The following is a 9,347-nucleotide window of genomic DNA, read 5'->3' on the forward strand; positions in this document are numbered from 1 at the left end:
TTGAAGAGGTGTATCAGCCAAACATGCCACTGTTCAACCATTTAAAAGCAACTCTTGTTGCTTTCATCAACAGCAACAACCTTGGCATAGCACTTGACAGCTTTCAAAGTACTGCTGCTGGAATAGTGGCGCTGTGCTTGGTGTCTGCTTCCTTATAGAAAACATACACACTGCCACTCTAAATCTCAAAAATAGCCAAACAGGAACGAACTCTATTAAATGAGAATGGCCTCAGCAGTGTCATGGAGAACTCTAAAAAATCTGTGGCATCTGGTGTTTCCAGAGTTCTACCTCTTCTGTCCACTTGAAAAGCAGCTATATATGTCAGCAGCATTCTCACTATTGCTCCCACGCAGATTGTGCATTCTTACGAAGTTCTACACTACTGCAAGAGATTATTTTCTGTCTTCCTTCAGACCAGTAACTGGGGTAAAATGTATGCATTCTTTATTGTTATCACAAGCATGAAATTAGAGCCTTCAGGACCATTCCAGAAAAACATCTTAGGTAGCCAGTGGTGTTTTCTGACTCAGAACTTTTCACCCTTCTGCTTCGTCTGCGCTTGATCCGGCCTGGGACAAGCAAGGGTAGAAGGATATTAAAGCTAATGACTGCTGGCACCACAGCAAGGTAGTGGATATTCTTGTCCAGACAATGTCTGACCTTCCTGGGGAGGGTGATTTAGCAAGACATGTAAACACAAACCTTTTGATACAAAATCAAATACCAATTTGGGCAGCATTTATAAACCCAGATGAAGGCCCATGTGCACAACTGGTATAAATCTGCCTGGACCTGAAGAGAAACAGTTTGTGTTCTTAAGTGACCCCATCTAGCTTTGTTTCTCATTTCTACAGCTTTCTTTTTTTAAAATAACATTTAGCAGGGGAAAAATAAAGCAGTTCATTATGTTAGCAGCTCCACAGCCAATCTTAAATGCCAGAGGCGCTGATCAGATTAAAACAAAAATCACATTTTGTAGCTGATGTGTGGAAGGAACAAAGACTCTGGTCCTCATTTTGATTGAATACAGGATGATATCTCTTGCTTATTGTATATATTACAACTGCAAGGAAGGATGTCGTTTATCACAGCATGCTTCAGTGCTTTTTAATGTACTGCTTATCATAAGGAGCTCACTGGCATTCACAGAGCACCCTTACAGGTTTCACTTTGTATCTCAATAAGTTTTTATGGACTTCGGGAGACAGAGAAAAATACTTCTTGTTCCTATGCAGCCACTCTCACTCCATTCATGCTCAGTTAAAACCAGCTCCTCATCAAAGCCAGAGCAATGTCCTCAGCAGAACAGGCAAGAGTCAGTTCTCTGAAAGAAAAACACAGGTAATGGTGCACCACCTCTTCTTCCAATTGCTGCTGTTACTGCTACAAAGCTTTGCAGATCTAGCCTAGCAAATACACAGTGTCATACTGAAGGTCAGACCTGCATTTCATTCTCTGTAGTCTCTCTGATGATCTCTGGGTCAACATCTCATTTTATGAGCAGCAATTTTACCTCTTGTTCCAGTGCCAGTAAGACTTTCATACATCAGTCCCACTGATTTCCCTTGTTAAAATCCAATTCCTGTGGGAGTAGCACTGGCTTCTGCTGGGAAAACATTTCATCAAGCTGGAGAAAGAATTTGGCTAACTATTACTGGGAGCTTCACAGCTGTGGTGAATAGAAAAGGCAAAGCTGCCCACAGATGAACACCAAAACTGAAATTATGGAACACTATCTTTGGTCCATCTGTCATTCTTGAAAGGCAAATGCAAAATTAATGAATCTCTGTACATGAAGACAGAGAAGTTCTCTGCAGGGGATGTTGATTTGGCCCTGGTTGAAATGCATGGCAGCCCCAAAGCTAATGACTTGTCAATGCTCAGCTTTAAGGAAGGTTGTGCTCTATCAGCTTAATACGGAGGATAAAAGGTTCAGTGAGTTCCAACTGTCATCAGAAAGCATGGGAGAAAGAAATGTTCAGCCATCATTCTGTTTGCTTTCAGTGCCCCGATATGCATCCTGCCATCAAAAGGATTTGCAGACGTTTTCCAGAGAGAAGGCAGTTGTGTTAGCAACGCCATCGTCTAGTGAAAAACACTGGAAGAGGAAAAGAAAGAAAACAAAACCTGCATTCTTCTCATGCCTGATTTTCACATATTCACAAATCAGTCAATAGCTTTTCTTCAACTGCCATTTCAGTTCCTCTTGCTTACGACAATTCATCCCTCTGTGCTGTTCGTTTTCCTTACGGATTGCCTCAGGGCTCAGGGTCTGTCCATTTTTTATATCCATCTCTCCAGGAGGCACTGTAGGGTTTGAAGATCAGTTGTCTTGATCAATATGAAAAGGCTGTTTTATGTAAGAAGGGGCTGTGAGTCACAGCAAGACTCTGATGAGCCCAATAAACTTTCTTAGCAGCTGGCACCAGGGTAATGGAGAATTAGGAGCTACAGGACTTAAATGAAATACTGAATCAGATAGGATGGGAAAGACGTTTTTTGGGGTGACAAATGATAAACCTGAGGATATTGCATGTTTCTTTGAAATGGAGCCTATTTCTTGTGAGGGATAAAATGGATTTCTCAGGAGGCCATTTATTTGTGCAAAGACAAAGAAGCAAAGAAGAGGACTATAATCAAAATGAACTGAAGGGGAAAGAGGGCTGTTCTGCACCCAGTGCACTGGCATGAAGGTGGGATGTGGGTACAATCCTGCTAACCTGCTGCCAAAGAAAGCTCCAGAGCTTGTCTATCTTGGTATCTTGGTTCAGTGCCCCCCTCTTCACATCTAACTTTCCAATTGTAGGTATTTTCACAGTCATTCCTAAGTAACATTTGGAAAAAAATTGTGTGCACTTAAAATTAGTGTGCCTGTTTTGATAAAAATCTCCCTTACAAATATTCACTTCTTTCCAACCAGCTCCTTCTATTCTGGGTGATCAAGTAGAAGTTTCACTTGAGCAGCTGTTGTTACATGCCAATGGATGTTTATATTGAAGATAATTTGTTTTTCTCTTCACAGTAAAGTATCTGTTCTGTCAATTCTGTATGTTTCTTCTTTGTGAACAGAAATACTTCTGGCTTATTGGCCTTGTAGATTTATTCCTACTTTCATTTCCTTTAATAAGATTGTTACTTTAAAAAGATTTAAATACTGAGACTAACAGTACACAGATTTCAGATAAATTTGTTCACCGATCAAGGCGCAAAAGACAAAATATATCAATTAAATTAAATATTAGTTTCTATCCGCTATTCTACCAGCAGTAATGAATAGCAGTCTGAAATACAATTCAACTCTAACCATAAATATTCATAGCTAAAAGTCCTTATTTTCCCTTAAACTGTTCTGCGCTGCTAGAAAATGAGAGCTCATCTTAACTAGATGTACCCAGACAAACTGAGATACAGAAAAGCAGATTTCATTTCAAATAAATAATGAACTGGAGGAAGCAGTGCTATGTGCTATGAGTTAATGCATGAAATTTGCATAAATACATAGAAAGCCAATCCAAGACAAGCAAAACTGGGAATGTACAGTCGGGATTAGGTGAAGACACAGATTTGCAGCCAGGTAATCTAGTCCCACCTTGGGGATCATGAGCAGCGAGGTGAACTTTTGCATTTCATCCGAAGGACAGCAGTAGGTAAGCGGAGTTCAGCTCCCCTTTAAGCATGATTTTGGAAAAGGAGCTCACTTGTATAGCGAAAATGTTGCCTTCTCTACATCCCAACTAGCCTCCAGTCCTGGTTTCATGCAGGAGCTGACTGTGGCAGGCACCTCTTTGACCGTATGTAAGGAGTCCAGATGTATTGTGACAAAAGTTTCACTGCTGCCAGTGAATTTACATCTCCTCAAGGTCCAGTTTTGCAGATAGCTGTTAGTAGCTTCTTTGTAGAAGTGGGGATTAAGTGCAAACAGCCAGGTTCTTGGCAATGCAACCAAGTCTGCACCAGAGTGCTACAACTGGAAACCATGAGCTTGTACTGCCTGAGCTGCCTGAGGCCAAAGGCAGCACAGGGTAACACGTGCTGCAGCATCCTTGCTCCTTCCTGCTGGCTTGCTGGCACAGAGGCTGAGGACTGGAGGTGTGATGTCAAGCAGGTGTGCCAAGCCAGCTACTGTCTGTGTGGAGCCTGAGTGATGGAAAAACAACTAGAAAAGGCCTTGTCTAGCTCTGTAGGACAGTCTTATCAAAATTCATGAGGCGATTTAGTACTGGTGCAGGAACCTTATGTTTTCCCCTTTCTGCTCCCATTCCCTTGGCCAGAAGCTTACCATCACCAGGAATTAAGTAGCCTGGGACAAAGACACCTTGAACCAATGCTCAACTTTAGATCTAGAGGCAGAGCCTATTTGTTGTGTTTGTGTTCACAACTGCAGGAGGAGGGGGGAAGGAAGGAAGGGTGTCCCATAAACCTTCTGACAAAAGGGAAGACAAAGGTAATTCAGTTAGCCTGCACAACGATGCTACCAAAAACAATGAAGAACTTAAGTAGATAATAGTTAATCCTTTATTTCCATTGTTGATTCAAAGCTAATGCAATTATTTCTGTAGGTGATGTCTCAGCTCTGGTTTACATGAAGGAACAGTCCCTCTTGTCTCTTACAAACTGTTAATTCAACATGACAGGTTTTACCTGAGAACACTAATAATGTTGTCATCTCGGTTTCCTTTTCACACAAAGCTGGACCAGTACATTCTGTCTCACAAGTTGAGGCAATTCTGTGGAAGCAGATCTCTATCAGGTGACAGTGGTGTACAAGGGGAATTTCTTTCCTTTTTTTTTTTCTTTTTGTTATAAAATAAGCAAGTTCCATTTTCCCCATTACTTAAGTTATGATTCCCTTTTATTTCAGTTTCAACTCTTAAGTCTTTCTTCTATAGCTACTGTAATGGAAAAGATACGAGAGGAGAAGTCACCGACCCTGGAGGTGTTCAAGGAACGTTTGGATGTTGTGTTGAGGGACATGGTTTAGCGAGAACTATTGGTGATGGATGAATGGTTGGACTGGATGATCCTGTGGGTCTTTTCCAACCTTCGTGATACTATGATTCATCTGAGGAGAAGAGGTTGGAGTAGAGCTAGACAATGTGGCTGTGATGGGCTGGTCAGTCATCTGCTTCTGCCTTCTACTGTTGGCTGAAAGAAATTGTTTCCTTTCTTCCTCAGTCATACCTGACTCTCAGCTGGGAACATGCCCATTCATGCTTGGATTCCATCTGCCTCTTCCTGTGAGAAGAAGCAGAGGCTGTACCAGGAACATGCTTTCCTTTTTAGGGAGTCACATTTCAATTTCTGGATATTCTCACACAGACACTGCAGGGTGGTCCCTTTGGACATAAGCTGTAGTCCAACCACAGCTCCCTGTGCTCCATGCTTTTGTGGTCCAGAAAGTACTTACAGGAACCCTCAAGAGCTTGAGCAAGCCTCCAAACTGCATGACATCAAAGATAGGATCTCTCAGGGTCAGGGAGGCTCAACTCTTCCTCCCCCATGTGCTCCTCTGATTTGATCTGATTTTACCTGCTTTGAAATTTTTCCCACTTGTGTGTGCTATGTTCTTCCACTAGAGAGAGAGACAAGGTTAAAAGAGATGATTGTTAACGCAGATGCTGCAGGTTGCAGTGCTGAACTCATTGAGATTCACGTATCCTCAAACTCCCTGAGAACTGAAGCGCTGCTGAAGGGGCCATGTTCAAACACTTGAAGCTCTTGAGATGGGTCTCTCTGAAGGAAAGCTGGAAACAACAAATGTTGGATGTTATTGGCTGCTGTGTACCTTCAGAAAACAACTCCTTTGCCTTAACCATCTGTACGGATCCATCTCAGCACCTTGTTTATCTTCATGGACTGACTGTAGAGCTTCAGTTAAATGCATCTTCCTTCATTAAAAGAAAAACATGCAGAGAAGAGAGAATCCTCTTCGCTTTCCGACCTCTCTATTGACACTTTCTTTTAAGTCCCACTCAGTGGTAGAGATAAGCATACACTTGTTTTTGGAGTACATGGGAGAAGAGATATAAGCTCTCTGTGTTACAACTGCTGCCTCATGATCTTCACTTCTGAGAGCAGCAGCATTGTTATATGAGGTTTTCCACTTTCCCTTTTTCCATTATTGCAGTAAGCACTTTGACTTGTTCTCTTTTCTACCCGAACAGCTATCATGCACAAATGAATAGTGTGGTACCTAGGACTTCCTGAAGAAGGATAGATCATTCTGATCACCCCATCCTATCTTCTCAGATGTACAAAGTCATAGAGCACCTGCACATCTCAGAAGCTACTTGAACCTAAAGGCTTAGAGCATCAATGACAGACTCAACAGTATCCAAAGGAAATGATTCCCAAGCACAGATCAGACACAAAATATCCGCTAGTGATCAGGGCTGTGACATGCCTCTTCTCACAACTCCTCCACTCCTGCTGACAGAGGATGCTGAAATAAACTTGCTCACGTACCACATTGGAATCTGGAGACAAACCAGCAGGAAGGGAGGAGGTGTTGGGGGTGGATGAGGGGGAAGGAGTTTTTTTCTCTGTGAAACATCCAATTTCACCACTGACAAGTCTGACAGATGGAAACCAATTAAAAAAAACCTTCTGCTTGCAGGTGCCAGCTTCTTCAGTGCAGTTCAGCAGTTCTCTCCACCCATTTGTAGTAATTGCTGGGTGCTCACACATGGCAAGTCAGTTAAGCAGCCTTGCCTTCCAGTGTCACAGACTTCTTGTTTAAAATAGGGAGTTGTCAGCTCATGGGTAACATGGTCACAGTCCCTCTGCATCCACAGCTTGTGGGGTCACACATCAGTAATGCTGTTGTCCAGTTGCTGGAATAAGGTAGCACAAAGTTTGGCTGCAGTCTCTTCTTCGCATTTTCCCATGGGATGCTAATGAAGTGTCTCAGAAGAATATAAGGCATTTCAGCAGGAATGGTACTATGAGTTACTTCTCATCGAGAAAATATTATCATTGTCAATGGCAACAACAGAAAGAAGTCACTGACTTTCCTCAGCTCACAGAGATCTCACCTCAGTGATGTAGTCCAGATTCAAGTACAAGAGGCTTTTTATGACCCTCCTATGGAACTGTCAGCTCTTTTTACTTAGTGTTTGTTCAGGGATGCTCAACAGGGCCTCTGAGGCTGCTGCTCACTCGTCCTTGCTCACATGAGGTTTGATGAGAAAACTCATGCTGTGCAACCTTTTGAAGATTTCCTCCTTAATGAGAGCCACTTCTCTGCAAGGAGCCTCTGTGGCCTGGTGATCAACATCCATCATCTTGGGCACAGCTACTTCGTTGTTATACTCCCACCTTGCTGCAGTACAAAGCTCATTAATACAACTTGCATTTCATCTCTGGCCATTACATGTAGGGTTGACATTTTGAAATGCCTGGCAAATCACACAGCAAGGTCCCCTAGCCCCAGCTTACTCATTCCTTCCCTAAAAACAATCTGCAAAGTAATGATGGACAGAAGGTCTTATTCAGTAATGTCTCTTCATCTGCACTCATGAATTTTTATACTGTTGCTTTCCTCACAGGGCTTTTAGAATGCTAAGCTGATTTTATTAAATGTGACAGGAGATAACAGCACCTTATAATAATTTCTTATTCTTTTCCATCGTGAAAGCTATATAATGTGGCAATCTCAAGCTCACTGATGAGCAAAGAGATATCTTCCTGAGTCACAGGCTGTAATGTCAGCAAGTCTACTTACACTCACTATGTCCCACACAAAATGGATGGCTCAGGAGGTTAGCAGCAACATCCAAATTACCTTATGATTCAATTAGTTGCCTTATGGGCAACAAAGGAGAAAATAGGATAGCAGCAGAAACACACTGGAGTGCATCTCCCTCCTGAGGAGCATCCTGCTGAGATGGAGAATGTGGAAAATGGCTTGCTTTACCTTGTTATTCTAATTTATTCCTATAGATGAGCTATTAACTAGTGGATAATGCCAACAAGAGAATTTTCTCTCCATGGCCAGGAAAAAGCCTGCCTTCATTTGTGAGACTCCAAGAAATCAGTTGCTGAAAAGTCATCCAAAGTGAAAGAGAAGTCTTCTGCCTACATCTGCCTCCCTGAGATGGGCATCACTCACCAGCAGGGTGTCAAGAGGGCAGGAGGCGTAGCAGGTTGGAACACGGAAGGCTTGAGAACAGAGGAGCTGGTTCCATTTGTACTTGAGTTGTGTTCTAATTACCACAATTCCATGTGTTGATCAGGCACTTAGCTACACAGCAACTCCTGGGAGTATCTGCAATTCATGCTACAAGCACAGAATAAACTGCTGCAAAATTTATTATAAGAAAGAAGGTCAGGCAGTTTGGTGAAAATTAAAGCCAGACCAGGAAGCAATATCATTCACGATTTCTGCCTTTTACACAAAAGCTTTGGTATGGAACTATCAGCATCCTAAAAGAGTGCTCCTGTGCTTCATCTTTTCTTTTCATCCTCATCATTCTCCAGTGACTCTCAGTTTGCTCCAGCCATATTTTTTTTCCTCCAATAATAATGAATTTTATGCTATTATTATTCTTTAATTTGCTGCACATTCTAAATACATTCTTGGAAACTGATACAGGGAGTGTGCTGCTGTCATTTGGAAGCAAGAAAATTCCCTGGCTTAGTGCAGCCAAAAATGCCTTGAATGAAGAATTAGAGTTTAAAGGGAGCATAGAAATCATTCCTGCAGCCCAGGGTACTCTAAGCTCTAAGGAGACCGTTAGACACATGCACAAATGCACATACTGTATATGCACACAGGCAGTCATTTTGTGACATCATGGTACAGGTTTCATGCATTATTCAATAAATGTGCATGGAGGCTTGGAAATGCATGTGGCTGATTGGCTTTCTGACTCACAGCCCATGTCAAACTTTGGTCTATTTGCACTGCCCAGTTTGGTGGGTTTTCTTGAGATGCTGGAATTTCACCTTGTTCTCAGAAAGATGAACTTGATGTTTTCTCCTCATGACACCGTTCTGCGTATTTGATAATAGCAAACCACAGTGAAAGAGATGTGAAATTGTATTAATGCTCTATTTTCTTTGCCAGTAGGAATTAAAACGTCTGGGAAAAGATCTATGTTTCACTTGATTTTATCTTGTGTCCTGGATTTAAGTGCGAGCATCCTTTACCATCTCTGCTCGTTCTCCTCATCAGACTCCAGATGCACACATAAGAACATACATCAGTCTTCCTCTGTTATTTTAGCTATTCCTTAGAAAGCATCAATTTTCAGGGAACCATCAGTGGTTTCTGAGATGCCAGAGGGCTGCTTAAATGAAGCTGGACAAAAACATACATCCAGTTAAAAAATACGGTTTTGTAG

The sequence above is a fragment of the Phasianus colchicus genome, chromosome 17, assembly GCF_987193195.1.
Source record: "Phasianus colchicus chromosome 17, bPhaCol1.hap1.1, whole genome shotgun sequence".
Classification (NCBI taxonomy): domain Eukaryota; kingdom Metazoa; phylum Chordata; class Aves; order Galliformes; family Phasianidae; genus Phasianus; species Phasianus colchicus.